This window comes from Moschus berezovskii, chromosome 13 (assembly GCF_049115385.1).
Source record: "Moschus berezovskii isolate FMDL1 chromosome 13, NW_MosBer_1.0, whole genome shotgun sequence".
Classification (NCBI taxonomy): domain Eukaryota; kingdom Metazoa; phylum Chordata; class Mammalia; order Artiodactyla; family Moschidae; genus Moschus; species Moschus berezovskii.
Genome location: NC_142472.1, coordinates 87,775,485 through 87,791,591, shown reverse-complemented (window position 1 = coordinate 87,791,591; position 16,107 = coordinate 87,775,485).

Sequence of the window (16,107 nt, the reverse complement as noted above, 5' to 3'; positions counted from 1 at the left end):
CACGGACTCGATGGACGTGAGTTTGAGTGAACTCAGGGAGTTGGTGATGGACAGGGAGGCCTGGCGTGCTGTGATTCGTAGGGTCACAAAGGGTCGGACACGACTGAGCGACTGAACTGAACTGAACTGTAATGATGTCGGTGTAATTTTTGAGTCGCATAAAGGATGTTAAGCAACCTGTCAAGTTTCAGGCGGGAATGTGGGATATCTCTTGAGAATCTGCAACGGGAATGTTCCTTATCTCACCTTGAGGGCAGAATCTTGTGGTTTTTCTCGAGTTGGGGCAGGAAGCAAGGGGTTCCTGCTAAGTTGCAATGGGAACCTCAGGAACTCGCTGGTATTGTTCCAGGGAAATCAGGTCTCCTTTCGTGTTGGAAGGGGAACCTCGGGATACCTCTCGAGGCATGGCAGAGTTATATGGCCTCATCTAGCTTTGTGTACATAAATTGTGTGCTCCTCTTCAGTGGGGACGGCTATGTCTCGGAAGTTTTTGAGTCACATAAAGAGTGTCAAGTTGCCTGTTCGAAGTTCTACAGGGAATGTGGGATATCTGTTGAGACTCTGCTCCCGAAAATTTCCTCACTCGCATTAAGGGGTAATCTAGTAGTTTTTCTCGACTTGGGTCCGGAAGCATAGGATTCCTCCCGAGTTGTGACGGGGAACTCAGGTACTCCCTCTTATTGTCCCAGGGGAGTCAGCTCTTCTTTCGTGTTGGAAGGGGAACGTCAGGAACACTCTCGAAGCCCGGCAGAGGAAAAGGGCCACATCTAGCGCTGTGTAGGTTTATTGTGCGCTCCTCTTCAGTCGGGACAGCTATGTCTAGCGAGGTTTTGAGTCACATAAAGAGTGTCAAGTACCCGTTCGAGTTTCAACCGAGATTTTGGAATTTCTCTAAAGACACTGCAGTGGAACAGCTCCTCATCTCGCATTGAGGGGAGAATCTTGTGGTTTTTCTCGAGTTGCGGCGAAAAGCATGGGGTATTTCTCTAGTTGCTACGGGGACCTGAGGAAATCGCTCGTGTTTCCTCAGGGAAGTCAGGTCTCCATTCGCGTTGGAAGGGGAACCACGGGATTCCTCTCGAGGCGCAGCAGAGGAATAGGGCCGCATCTAGTGTTGAGTCGGTCAACTGCATGTTCCTCTCTAGTGTCGACAGGAATCTCGGGGTTGCTCTCAAAATTCACCTGAGGAGTCAGGACTCGTCTCGCGTTCAGACAAGGAACTCCGCTTTCTTCATGACTTTTAAAGTTGTGTCTTAGGGCAGAGTCAATTTGAATTTATAGCTGGAGGTTGTATCGAGAATGCTCGGAGAGTCAGGTCTCCATTTGTCTTGTGAGTTGATACTCGAGAATACATTTGAATCTGTGCAGTGTAATCAGACAATATCTAGAGTGGGTGGGGACCTCGGTACCTTTTCCAATTGTGTTTTTAAATCCCAGGGATCCTGCTGCGTTTCAAGGTGGTACCGACTTCCTTGTACTGTGCAACAGGAACATCTGGATTCCATTCCAGACAAAACAGGGGATTAGAATATCATCTGCAAAAGAGGACTGGAAAACGGGGCACTTTGTCTGTTGTGGCAGAAAACTCGATAAGTGTTTTTCTTGATTGGGGCTGGTCATAGCAAACACCCTCTTCCAACAACACAAGAGAAGACTCTACACATGGACATCACCAGATGGGCAACACCGAAATCAGATTGATTGTATTCTTTGCAGCCAAAGATGGAGAACCTCTATACAGTTAGCAAAAACAAGACCAGGAGCTGTCTGTGGCTGAGATCATGAAATCCTTATTGCCAAATTCAGACTTAAACTGTAGAAACTAGTGAAAACCACTAGACCATTCAGATATGACCTAAATAAAATCCCTTATGATTAATCAGTGGAAGTAAGAAATAGATTTAAGGGACTAGATTTGATAGATAGTGTGCCTGATGAACACTGGACAGAGGTTCATGACATTGTACACGAGACAGGGAGCAAGAACATCCCCAAGGAAAAGAAATGCACAAAAGCACAATGGCTGTCTGAGGAGGCCTTACAAATAGCTTTGAAGAGAAGAGAAGCGAAAATCATAGGAGAAAAGGAAAGAAATAAGCATCTGAATGCAGAGTTTCAAAGAATAACAAGGAGAGATAAGAAAGCCTTTCTCAGGGTTCAAGACAATGAAATAGAGGAAAACAACAGAATAGGAAAAACAAGAGATCTTTTCAAGAAAATTAAAGATATCAAGAGAACATTTCATGCAAAATAGGCTTGATAAAGGACAGAAATGGTATGGACCTAACAGAGGCAATAGATATTAAGAAGAGCTTGCACGAATACGCAGAAGAATTGTAAAAAAAACATGTTCACGATGAAGATAATCACGATCACGTGATCACTCACTTGGAGCCAGACATCTTGGAATGTGAAGTCAAGTGGAGCTTAGAGAGCATCACTACGAACAAAGCTACGGATGTGATGGAATTCAAATTGAGCTATTTCAAATCCTGAAAGATGATGGAATGCAAATGTTGCACTCAATATGCCAGCAAATTTAGAAAACTCAGCAGTGGCCATAGGAGTGGAAAAGTCAGACTTCATTCCAATCCCAAAGAAAGACAATGCCAAAGAATGATCAAACTATGGCACAATTTCCCACATCACACAAGCTAGTAAAGTTATGCTCAAAATTCTCCAAGCAAGACTTCAGCAATATGTGAAACGTGAACTTCCAGATGTACAAGCTGCTGCTGCGTCACTTCAGTCATGTCCGACTCTGTGTGACCCCATAGACAGAAGCCCACCAGGGTCCCCCGTCCCTGGGATTCTCCAGGCAAGAATACTGGAGTGGGTTGCCATTTCCTTCTCCAATGTGTGAAAGTGAAAAGTGAAAGTGAAGTCTCTCAGTCATGTCCGACCCTTAGCGACCCCACGGACTGCAAACTACCAGGCTCCCCCATCCATGGGATTTTCTAAGCAAGGGTACTGGAGTAGCTTGCCATTGCCCCTCTCTGATGTTCAAGCAGGTTTTAGAATAGGCAGAGGAACCAGAGATCAAATTGCCAACATCCACTGGATCATGGAGTAAGTGAGAGTTCCAGAAAAACATCTTTTTCCGCTTCATTGACTATGCCAAAGTCTTTGACTGTGTGGATCACAATAGACTGTGGAACATTCTGAAATAGATGGGAATACCAAACCACTTGACCTGTGTCTTGAGAAACCTGTATGCATGTCAGGAAGCAACAGTTAGAATTGGTCTTGGAACAGCAGACTCGTTCCAAATAGGAAAAGGAGTACGTCAAGATTGTATATTGTCACCCTGCTTATTCAACTTATATGCAGAGTACATCATGAGGAATGCTGGGCTGGAAGAAGCACAAGCTGGAATCAAGATTGCCAGGAGAAATATCAATAACTTCTGATATGCAGATGACACCACCCTTATGGCAGAAAGTGAAGAGGAACTCAAAAGCCTCTTGAAGAAAGTGAAAGAGGAGAGTGAACAGTTTGTCTTGAAACTCAGCATTCAGAAAACGAAGATCATGGCATCTGGTCCCATCACTTCATGGCAAATAGATGGGGAAACAGTGGAAATAGTGACAGGCTTGATGTTTGCGGGCTGCAAAGTCACTGCAGGTGCTGATTGCATCCAGGAAATTAAAAGACGCTTACTCCTAGCAAGGAAAGTTATGACCAACCTAGATAGCATATTAAAAAGCAGCGACATTACTTTGCCAACAAAGGTCTGTCTAGTCAAGGCTATGGTTTTTCCCGTTGTCATGTATGGATGTGAGAGTTGGACTGTGAAGAAAGCTGATCGCAGAAGAAATGATGCTTTTGAACTGTGGTGCTGCAGAAGACTCTTGAGAGTCCCTTGGACTGCAAGGAGATCCAACCAGTCCATTCTAAAAGAGATCAGTCCTGGGTGTTCATTGGAAGGACTGATGCTAAAGCTGAAACTCCAATACTTTGGCCACCTCATGCGACGAGTTAACTCACTGGAAAAGACTATGATGCTGGGAAGTATTGGGGGAGTGAGGAGAAGGGGAGGACAGAGAATGAGATGGCTGGATAACATCACCGACTCGATGGACATGGGTTTGTGTGAACTCCAGGAGTTGGTGATGAACAGGTAGGCCTGGCGGGCTGTGATTCATGGGGTTGCAAAGAGTCGGACACTACTGAGCGACTGAACTGAACTGATAGGTTCAACATGGATGTCAAGTCTCCCATCGTGTTGTGAGGGAATACTCGTTATTCCATTGGAGTTGTGCTAGTACATCTGGACCTTCCTCGATTGAAGGAGGAACTCAGAGTCCTTTATCCTTGCAGCAGGATCTGCGAGAGAGCACTCCAGTTTCAGTAGGAGACAGAGGCCTCCTCTTGTGGTGGGAGAAGAAGAAGGAATCCTATTGAGTTGAAGCAGGGATTGAACACACTCATCGTGAGGAGGTTGAGAATATGGAGCTCTTCTAGGGGTGTGGACGGAAACTCGGGATTTCTCTCAATTGAAGACTGGTATTCTGGGTGCGTCTTCAGTTTTAAATAGGGATTCATGCCTGCTATCAAATCTTGAGTGAGAACTCGGGATTTTTCTCCAGACATTGCAGGAACAAAAGGGCCTATTGTGACCTTGCATGGGGTATCACGTGGCTTTTGGCAAGTTGCGGAGGGAAGTTTGGGTTTCCATTGGAGTTACGACTGGGAACTCATGGAAACTCTCGTGTTGCCTCAGGGAATTCAAGTTGCGAGGGGAAGCTTGTGATGGCTCTAGAGTCACTGCCGAGGAATCAGTCTTCAATTAGCATTGAAAGGAGTAATCACAGTGTTTCTCGAGTTGGGGCAGGAATCTTTTGGATTACTCGAATTGAAGCAGGGGCCTCACGGAGCATCTCAAGTTGTCTCTGGGAATTTTGGAATCCTTTTGTGGTGTGAGAGGCCTTTGGGATGCCTCTTGAGTCAGTGCAGAGGATTAGGGTCACATCTGGAGTTGAGGTGCTAACCTCAGGGTGCCTCTCCCCTTCTGACATGAATCTCAGTGTTCCTATGAAGTTTCAACAATGGAGTAAAGCCACTTCTCTTGTTGAGGCATGGAACTCGGCTTTCTTTTTGAGTTGTTAAAGGGGTAGGAGGCCTCCTGTCGAGTTGAATTTCTGTCTTGGGGCTTTTTCTCAATGATGCACCTGGGAAGTCAGGCCTCCATTCATGGTGTTAATTGATCCCGGGTGTTCAGTTTGAATCAGTACCCTGGAATCAGGCCTTATGTCAAGCGGATGGGGAAATAGATGTCTTTTTGAATCGTGGCAGGACTCCCCAGGGTCCTCTTGAGTTTCAAGGGGAGATGGCTTCCTCTTCAGTTTCGACAGGAACATCCGTATTCCTTTCCAGACGAAGCAGGGGAATCGATCCTCATCTCGAGATGACGAGTGGAAAACGGGCCTCTTCTTGAGCTGTGGTAGGAACCTCGCCGCTCCTCTTCAGTTTAGCCGGGCATCTTGGGGAACTTCTTGAGTCACGTGTAGGGTGCCAAGTATCCTTTCAAGTTTGAAGAGAGAATGTGGGATTTCTCCTGAGACGCTGCAGCGGAAAGGGGCGTGCTTTCTAGTGGAGGGGAAAATTTCATGGTTTTTCTCAAGTTGTGGCTTGAACATTGGAGGTCTTCTTGATTTACAACGGGGACCTCTGGGACTCGCTGGTGTTGTCTCACTGAAGTCAGGTCTCCTTTTTGTTGAAAGTGGAAACTCGGTATTCCTTTCGAGTCACTGCAGGGTATTTTGGCTGCATTTAGACTTGAGTCAGTAAACTCAGTATTCCTCTCCAGGGTCCACAGGGATCTTGGGATGGCTGTGAAAGTTCCACTGGGGAGTCAGGCCTAGTCTTTGTAGAGGACTGAACTCTGCTTTCGCACTGAGTTGTAAAATGGTTGTCAGGAATAGCTCAACTGGAATTCCATCACCTCCACTGCTTTGTTTGTAGTGATGCTCTCTAAGGCCCACTTGACTTCACATTCCAAGATGTCTGGCTCCAGATGAGTGATCACCCCATCATGATTATCTTGGTCAAGAAGATCTTTCTTGTACAGTTATGCTGTGTATTCTTGCCACCTCTTCTTAATATCTTCTGCTTCTGTTAGGTCCATACAACTTCTATCCTTTATCGAGCCCATATTTGCATGAAATGTTCCCTTGATATCTCTAATTTTCTTGAGAAGATCTCTTGTTTTTCCTATTCTGTTGTTTTCCTTTATTTCTTTGCATTGAACGCTGAGGAAGGCTTTCTTATCTCTCCTTGCTATTCTTTGGAACTCTGCATTCAGATGCTCATATCTTTCCTTTTCTCCTTTGCTTTTCGCTTCTCTTCTTTTCACAGCTATTTGTAAGGCTTCCTCAGACAGCCATTGTGCTTTTTTTGCATTTCTTATCCATGGGGATGGACCTGGTCCCTGTCTCCTGTACAATGTCATGAACCTCCGTCCAGTGTTCATCAGGCACTCTATCTATCAGATCTAGTCCCTTAAATCTATTTCTTACTTCCACTGTATAATCATAAGGGATTTGATTTAGGTCATATCTGAATGGTCTAGTGGTTTTCCCTACTTTCTTCAATTTAACTCTGAATTTGGCAAAAAGGAGTTCATGATCTGAGCTACAGTCAGCTCTTCGTCTTGTTTTTGCTAACTGTATAGAGCTTCTCCATCTTTGGCTGCAAAGAATATAATCAATCTGATTTCGGTGTTGACCATCTGGTGATGTCCATGTGTAGAGTCTTCTCTGTGTTGTTGGAAGAAGGTGTTTGCTTTGAGCAGAGCTTTCTCTTGGCAAAACTCTATTGGCCTTTCCCTGCTTCATTCCGTACTCCAAGGCTAAATTTGCCTGTTACTCCAGGTGTTTCTTGACTTCCTACTTTTGCATTCCTGTCCCCTATAATGAAAAGGACATCTTTATTGGGTGTTAGTTATAAAAGGTCTTGTAGGTCTTCATAGAATCATTCGATTTCTTCTTCAGCGTTACTGGTTGGGACATAGACTTGAATTAATGTAATATTGAATGGTTTGCCTTGAAAACAAACAGAAATCATTTTGTCGTTTTTCAGATTGCATCCAAGTACTGCATTTTGGACTCTTTTGTTGACCATGATGGCTACTCCATTTCTTCTAAGGGATTCCTGCCCACAGTAGTAGACATAATGGTCATCTGAGTCAAATTTACCCATACCAGTCCATTTTCGTTCACTGATTCCTAGAATGTCTACGTTCACTTTTGCTATCTCCTTTTTAACCACTTCCAATTTGCCTTGATTCATGGACCTAACATTCCAGTTTCCTATGCAATATTGCTCTTTACAGCATTGGACCTTGCTTCTATCACCAGTCACATCCACAACTCGGTATTGGTTTTGCTTTGGCTTCATCACTTCATTCTTTCTGTAGTTATTTCTCCACTGATCTCCAGTAGCATACTGGGCATCTACCGACCTGGGGAATTCCTCATTCAGTGTTCTAGTTTCATTCTTTTACATGTTGTGTACCAGTTTTCCCAGCACCACTTGTTAAAAAGATTGTCTTTTCTCCATTGAATATTCCTGTCTCCCTTGTCAAATATAGGGTGTCCATAACTGCATGGATTTTTCTCTGGGCTTTCCATTTTGTTCTATTGATCTGTATTTCTGTCTTTATGCTAGTACCATACTCTCTTGATGACTGTGGCTTTGTAGTAGAGCCTGAAGTACGGCAGGTTGATTCCCCCAGTTCCATTCCTCTCTCTCAAGATTTCTTTGTCTATTCGAGGTTTTTTATATTTCCATACAAATTGTGAAATTATTTCTTCTAGCTCTGTGAAAAATACTATTGGCAGCCTGATAGGGATTGCATTGAACTTATAAATTACTTTGGGTAGTATATTCATTTTCACAATATTTATTCTTCCAACCCATGAACACGGTATATATCTCAATCTATTAGTGTCCTCTCTGATTTCTTTCACCAGTGTTTTTTAGTTTTCTATATATAGGTCTTTTGTTTCCTTAGGTATATATATTCCTAAGTATTTTATTCTTTTTGTTGCAACTGTAAATGGTATTGTTTCCTTAATTTCTCTTTCTATTTTCTCATTATTAATGTATGGAATGCAAGGGATTTCTGTGTGTTGATTTTATATCCTGCAACTTTACTATATTCATTGATTAGCTCTAGTAATTTTCTGGTAGAGTCTGTAAGGTTTTCTGTGTAGAGGATCATGTCATCTGCAAACAGTGAGAGTTTTACTTCTTCTTTTCCGATTTGGATTCCTTTTATTTATTTTTCTGCTCTGATTGCTGTGGCCAAAACTCCCAAAACTATCTTGATTAGTAGAGGTGAGAGTGGGCACCATTGTCTTTTTCCTGACTTTAGGGGAAACGCTTTCAGTTTTTCACCATTGAGGATAATGTTTGCTGTGGTTTTGTCATATATAGCTTTTATTATGTGGAGGAATGTTCCTTCTATTCCCGCCTTCTGGAGGGTTTTGGTCATAAATGGATGTTGAATTTTGTCAAAAGCTTTCTCTGCATCTATTGAGATAATCATATGTTTTTTTTTATTTTTCAATTTGTTAACGTGATGCATTATACTGATTGATTTGCAGATTTTGAAGAATCCTTGCATCCCTGGGATGAAGCCCACTTGGTCATGATGTATGATCTTTTTAATGTGTTGTTGGATTCTGATTGCTAGAATTTTGTTAAGGATTTTTTGCATCTATGTTCATCAATGATATTGGCCTGTAGTTCTCTTTTTTTGTGGCGTCTTTGTCAGCTTTTGGTATTAGGGTGGTGATGGCCTCATAGAATGAGTTAGGATGTTTACCTTCCTCTGCAATTTTCTGGAAGAATTTGAGTAGGATAGGTATTAGCTGTTCTCTAAATTTTTGGTAGAATTCAGCTGTGAAGCCGTCTGGACCTGGTCTTTTGTTTGCTGGAAGATTTCTGATTACTGTTTCAATTACGTGCTTGTGATGAGTCTGTTGAGGTTTTCTATTTCTTCCTGGTTTCAGTTTTGGAAACTTGTACTTTTCTAAGAATTTGTCCATTTCTACCAAGTTGTCCATTTTATTGGCATATAATCGCTGATAGTAGTCTCTTATGATCCTTTGTATTTCTTTGTTGTCTGTTGTGATCTCTCCCTTTTCATTTCTAATTTTAACTATTTGGTTTTTCTCCCTTTGTTTCTTGATGAGTCTGACTAGTGGTTTTTCAATTTTATTTACCCTTTCAAAGAACCAGCTTTTGCCTTTGTTGATTTTTGCTATGGTCTCTTTTGTTTCTTTTGCATTTATTTCTTACCCCAATTTTTAAGATTTCTTTCCTTCTACTAACCCTGGGGTTCTTCATTTCTTCCTTTTCTAGTTCCTCTAGGTGTAGAGTTAGGTTATTCAGTTGGCTTTTTTCTTGTTTCTTGAGGTATGCCTGTATCCCTTAGCATTGTTTTACAGTGTTCCAGAGGTTTTGGGTTGTTGTGTTTTCATTTTCATTCTTTTCTATGCATATTTTGATTTCTCTTTTGATTTCTACTATGATTTGTTCGTTATTCAGCAGCATGTTGTTCAGCCTCCATACGTTGGAATTTTTAATATTTTTTTCTCCTGTAATTGAGATCTAGTCTTACTGAATTGTGGTTAAAAAAGATGCTTGGAATGATTTCAATTTTTTTAATTTACCAAGGCTAAATTTATGGCCCAGGATGTGATCTATCCTGGAGAAGGTTCCGTGTGCCCCTGAGAAGAAGGTGAAATTCATCGTTTTGGGGTGAATTGTCCTAAAGATATCTATTAGGTCTAACTGGTCTATTGTATCATTTAACGTTTGTGTTTCCTTTTTAATTTTCTGTTTAGTTGATCTATCCGTATGTGTGAGTGGGGTATTAAAGTCTCCCACTATTATTGTGTTATTGTTGATTTCCCCTTTCATACTTGTGAGCATTTGTCTTACATATTGCGGTGCTCCTTTGTTGGGTGCATATATATTTATAATTGTTATATCTTCTTCTTGGATTGATCCTTTGATCATTATGTAGTGTCCTTCTTTGTCTCTTTTCACAGCCTTTGTAATAAAGTCTATTTTATCTGATACGAGTATTGCTACTCCTGCTTTCTTTTGGTCTCTATTTGCATGAAATATATTTTTCCAGCCCTTCACTTTCAATCTGTATGTGTCCCTCGTTTTGAGGTGGGTCTCTTATAGACAACATATACAGGGGTCTTGTTTTTGTATCCATTCAGCCAGTCTTTGTCTTTTGGTTGGGGCATTCAACCCATTTACGTTTAAGGTAATTATTGATAAGTATGATACTGTTGCCATTTACTTTATTGTTTTGCGTTCGAGTTTATACACTCATTCTCTGTTTCCTGTCTAGATAAGGTCCTTTAGCATTTGTCGGAGAGCTTTTTTGTTGATGCGGAATTCTCTCAGCTTTTGTTTGTCTGTAAAGCTTTTGATTTCTCCTTCATATTTGAATGAGATCTTTGCTGGGTACAGTAATCTGGGCTGTAGGTTATTTTATTTCATCACTTTAAGTATGTTCTGCCATTCCCTCCTGGCCTGAAGAGTTTCTATTTAAAGATCAGCTGTTATCCTTATGTGGATCCCCTTGTGTGTTATTTGTTGTTTTTCCCTTGCTGCTTTTAATATTTGTTCTTTGTGTTTGATCTTTGTTAATATGATTAATATGTGTCTTGAGGTATTTCACTATGGGTTTATCCTATTTCGCACTCTCTGGGATTCTTGGACTTGGGTGATTATTCCCTTCCCCATTTTAGGGAAATTTTCAACTATTATCTCCTCAAGTATTTTTTCATGGTCTTTCTTCAGTCTTCTTCTTCTGGAACTCCTATGATTTGAATGTTGGGACGTTTGACATTGTCCCAGAGGTCTCTGAGATTGTCCTCATTTCTTTTAATTCATTTGTCTTTTTTCCACTCTGCTTCATTTATTTCTACCATTCTATCTTCAAACTCACTTATTCTATCTTCTGATTCTGTTATTCTACTGTTGGTTCCCTCCAGAGTGTTTTTGGTCTCATCTATGGCATCATTCATTGTATATTGACTCTTTTTTATTTCTTCTAGATCATCGTTAAACCTTTCTTGCATCTTCTCAATCCTCGTCTCCAGGTAATTTATCTGTAACTCCAATTTGTTTTCAGGACTTTGGATCAATTTCACTATAATTATTCTGAATTCTTTATTAGGTAGTTTCCCTATCTCTTCCTCTTTTGTTTGGGTTGGTAAGCATTTGTCCTGTTCCATTATTTGCTGAGTATTTCTCTGCCTCTTCATCTTGCTTATATTGCTGTGTTTGGGATGGCCTTTCCGTGTTCTGGCAGTTTGTGGAGTTCTCTTTATTGTGGAGTTTCCTCCCTATGGGTGAGGTTGGATGGGTGGCTTGTCAAGGTTCCCTGGTTAGGGAAGCTTGTGTCGGTGTTCTGGTGGGTGGAGCTGGATTTCTTCTCTCTGGAGTGCAATGAAGTGTCCAGTAATGAGTTATGAGATGTCAGTGTGTTTAGAGTGATTTTGGGAAGCTTGTATATTGAAGCTCAGGGCTGTGTTCCTGTGTTGCTGGAGAATTTGCATGCTATGTCTTGCTCCGGAACTTGTTGAGCTTGGGTGGTGCTTGGTTTCAGTGTAGATATGGCGGCATTTGATGACCTCCTATCAATTAATGTTCCCTGGAGTCAGGAGTTCTCTGGTGTTCTCAGGATTCGGACTTAAGCCTCTTGCCTCTGGTTTTCAGTCTTATTCTTGCAGTAGCCCCTAGACTTCTCTATCTGTCACATCCAAGGGGGTTCCCTCTGTTTTAGCTTGTTTGCTCGTCTCTTCACTGTCTAATTTCCGCCTTGATACTAGGGGGCGGTGGTGGACACTGTTTAAGGCTCACTTGTTCAGTCCTGTTCTGGGAAGGGAGGAATGTTGCAGACAAATATCTCTGACATCAATGGGGAGTGCTCACAGTGTCTCGGCCACACTGGATTTGTCACTAACAGCATGTGTGCTGTCCCACTCTACACTGCACAGGCTCTAGGTTGCTCTGCCGGTTCTGTCTGAGTCTGGTGCTGGGTTGCATGCACATCCTAGGTCTAAACCGCTCAGATTCATGTAATTGGGTACTCCACAACATGACTCATCTCTAGTTGAGTGTGAACTCGGCGTCCTTTGACATTGCTGCAGGAACCACAGGGTTGCCCTCGAGTGTAAATAGATGTCACAGGACTCGTCAAGTGGTTCGAGGGGAAGTTGGGATTCGTCTTCAGTTGAAAGTGGAATGGCCTATTATTTTCAGGTGAGGTGTGATCACGGGGCTCCTCTTCAAATGTGGCAGGAAATTCGAAGTTATTCTCTCATCGTGACGGGTATCTCTGGGTGATGCTTGGGTTGCATCAAGGAATTCAAGCCACATATCAAATTTTGAGAAGGAACTCGGGACTTCTGTTTAGGCGCTGCAGGAAAAAAAAAAGGGGGGGCCTCCTCTTGCCTTAACAGAGGAATCTCGAGGTTTTTCTTGAATTGCTGAGGGAAGTTTGGTGATCCTCTCGAGTAACCATGGGAATATCAAGGAGACTCCCGTGTTGTCTCTGGGAATACAGAAAGCCTTTCCATTTCCAAGGGGAGCCTCGGCATTCTTTGGGAGTCTCTGCAGAGAAATAGGTCTGCATATAGATTCGAGTCCATCCATTCAGGATTCCTCTCTAGTGGCAACAGCGTTCTCGGGGTTGCTCTCAAAATTCACCTGGGGAGTCAGGCCTCGTTTCGTGTTCAGACATGAAAGTCCACTTTCTTCTCAGTTGTAAAAGGGGTGTTAGGCCACAGTCGAATTGAATTTGTACCTGTAGATTATATCGAAAATGCTCGGGGAGTCAGGTCTCCACTCGTTTTGTGAGTTGATACTCAAGGATACGTTTGAATCTGTGCAGTGGAATCAGAAAATATCTCGAGTGGCTGGGGACATAGGTACCTTTTTGAATTGTGTTTTGACCACCAGGGAACCTCCTGAGTTTCATGGTGATACAGGCCTCTTCGTAATGTGTGACGGGAATGTCCGGATTCCTTCCCAGACAAAGCAGGGGAATCAACTCTCATCTGGAAAAGAGGACTGGAAAACTGGGCACTTTTTCAGTTGTGGCAGGAAACTCAGTGTTCCGCTAGAGTGGGGCCGGGTATGTTGGTGTAATTTTTGAGTCGCATAAAGGATGTTAAGTAACCTTTCGAGTTTCAAGCAGGAATGTGGAATTTCTCTTGAGAATCTGCAGGGGAAATAATCCTCATCTCGCTTTGAGGGGAGAATCTTGTGGTTTTACTCGAATTGTGGTGAGAAGCTTGGGTTCCCTCTTGAGTTGCGACGGGGACCTCAGGAACTCGCTCGTGTTACCCCAGAGAAGTCAGGTCTCCTTTAGTGTTGGAAGGGGAACCTTGGGATTCTTCTTGGGGTGCAGCAGAGGAATAGGACCGCATTTAGCGTTGAATCAGTCAACTCTGTGTTCCTTTCCAGTGGCAAAGGGAGCTCGGGGTTGCTATGTTGTTCGACTGGGGAGTGAGGCCTCGTCTTGATTTGAGGCATGGCATTATTATTTCCTTTTGTGTTGTAAAAGGGAAGTCAGTCGTGATGAGGCGGTTCAATAGGGCTTTTTCTATAGGCTCAGCATGGGTGTCAGGACTCCCATCTCATTTTAAGGGGATACTCGGTGTTCCATTGGAGCTTTGCTAGATCAACAAAACCTACCTTGGTTGGAGGGGGAACTCAGAGTCCTTTATCCTTGCAGCATTATCTGTGGGAGAGCACTCAAGTTTCAATAGGAAACAGAAGCCTCCTCTCATGGTGGGAGAAGAAGAAAGGATTCCTCTTGAGTTGAAGCAGGGATTCAACGCTCATATCATGAGGAGGTGGGGAATACAGAGCTCTTCTAGAAGTGTGGATGGAAACTCAGGATTTCTCTCGATTGAAGATGGGTATTCTGGGAGCCCCTTGAGTTGTAAATAGGGATTCAAGACTCCTATCGAATCTTGAAAGGGAACACGGGATTGCTCTCCAGGCGCTTCAGGATAAACAGGACCTCATGTGATGTTGCCTGGGGCATCTCGTGGTTTTTGGCGAATTGGGGAGGGAAGTTTGGCTTTCCTTTCGAGTTATGATGGTGAACTCAGGGAGACTCTCGTGTTGCCTCAGGGAAGTCAAGTTGCCAGGGGAAGCTCGTGATTGTCTTCAAGTGACTGCAGAGGAGCCGGGCTTCAATTCACATTAAAAGGGGTAATCAGAAAGTGTTTCTCGAGTTGGGGCAGGAAACTTTAGGATCCCTAGAGTTGCAACAGGGCCATCACTGAGCCTCTCAGCTGTCTCTGGGAAGTCCGGGATCATTTAGACGTGTGAGGAGCCTTTGGGATGCCTCTTGAGTGAGAGCAGGTGAATAGGGTCTCATCTGGAGTTGAGGCACTAACCTCGGGGTGCCTTTCAAATTCTGACAGAATCTCAGTGTTCCTATGAAGTTTCAACAAGGGAGTCATGATATGTCTCTTGTTGAGGCATGGAACTCCACTGTCTTTTCGAATTGTAAAAGGGATGGGAGGTCTCCTGTCGACTTGAATTTTTGCCCTGGGGCTTTTTCTCAATGATGCACGTGGGAAGTCAGGCCTCCATTCGTGGTGTTAGTTGATCCTGGGGATTCCATTTGAATCAATACAGTGGAATCAGGCCTTATGTCAAGCGGATATGGAAATCAGTGTCTTTTTGTATTTGGTATGACTCCCCGGGTTCCTCTCGAGTTTCAAGGGAAGACCAGCCTCCTCTTCAGTATTGATGGGAACATCGGGTTGCCTTTCCAGACGAAGCAGGGAAATCGATCCTCATCTTGTAATGACGAGTGGAAAATGGGGCTTTTTTTGAACTGTGGCAGCAAGTTCGTTGCTCCTCTCTAGTTTAGCCGGGTATCACGGGGAACTTCTTTTGTTATATGTAGGGTGCTGAGTATCCTTTCAAGTTTGAAGTGGGAATGTGGGATTTCTCTTGAGACGCTGCAGCAGAAAGGGGCGTCATGTCACATGGAGGGGAGAATTTCATGTTTTTTCTAGAGCTGCGGCTTGAAGGTTGGAGGTCTTCTCGAGTTACAACGGGGACCTCTGTGACTCGCTAGTGTTTCCTCGGGATGTCAGGTCTCCTTTCTTGTTGAAAGTGGAACCTGGGGATTCCTTTGGAGTCACTGCAACGCATGAGGGCCCCATTTAAACTTGAGTCGATAAATTCAGTGTTCCTCTACAGTGGCCACAGGGATCTTGGGGTTGCTATGAATGTTTCACTGGGGAGTCAGGCCTAGTCTTTGTTGAGGATGGAACTCTGCTTTTACAATTTTTGTTGTAAAATAGTTTTCAGGTCTGCTGTCTGTTCAAGCAGGAAATTTGGGCTTTTTCGAGAGGCTCAGCAGGGATTCATGCTTCCAATCATGTTTGGAGGTGATACTCCATGTTTCAGTGGAGCTGGTGTAAGTGCAACACGACTCATCTCTTGTTGAGTGTGAATTCAGAGTCCTTTGACCTTGTTGCACAATGCCCTTGGTTGCCCTCGATTGGCAATACATGTGACAGGACTCGTCAAGCCATGCAAGGGGAAGATGGGATTCCTCTTCAGTTGAAATTGGAATGGCCAATTATTTTCAGGTGAGCTGTGATCACGGGGCTTCTCTTAAATTCTGGTGGGAAATTCTGAGTTCTTCTCTCATCGGGATGGGTATCTCTGGGTGAACTTTGAGTTGCATCAAGGAATGCAAGCCTCATATCGAATTTTATGAAGCAACTCGGGACTTCTGTCTAGGCGCTGCAGGAAAAAAGGGGCCTCATCTTGCTTTGAAGGAGGAATCTCGAGGTTTTTCTCAACTTGCTGCAGGAGGTGTGGTGATCCTTTCTAGTAAGAATGGGAATATCAGGGAGTCTCCCTTGTTGTCTCTGGGAAGTCAGAAAGCCTTTCCATTTGCAAGGGGAACCTCGGCATTCCTTTGCTGTGGCTGCAGAGAAATAGGGCTGCACCTAGATTTGTGTCCGTCATCTCAGGATTCTTCTCCAGTGGCAGCAGGGTTCTCGGGGTTGCTCTCAAAATTTATCTGGGTAT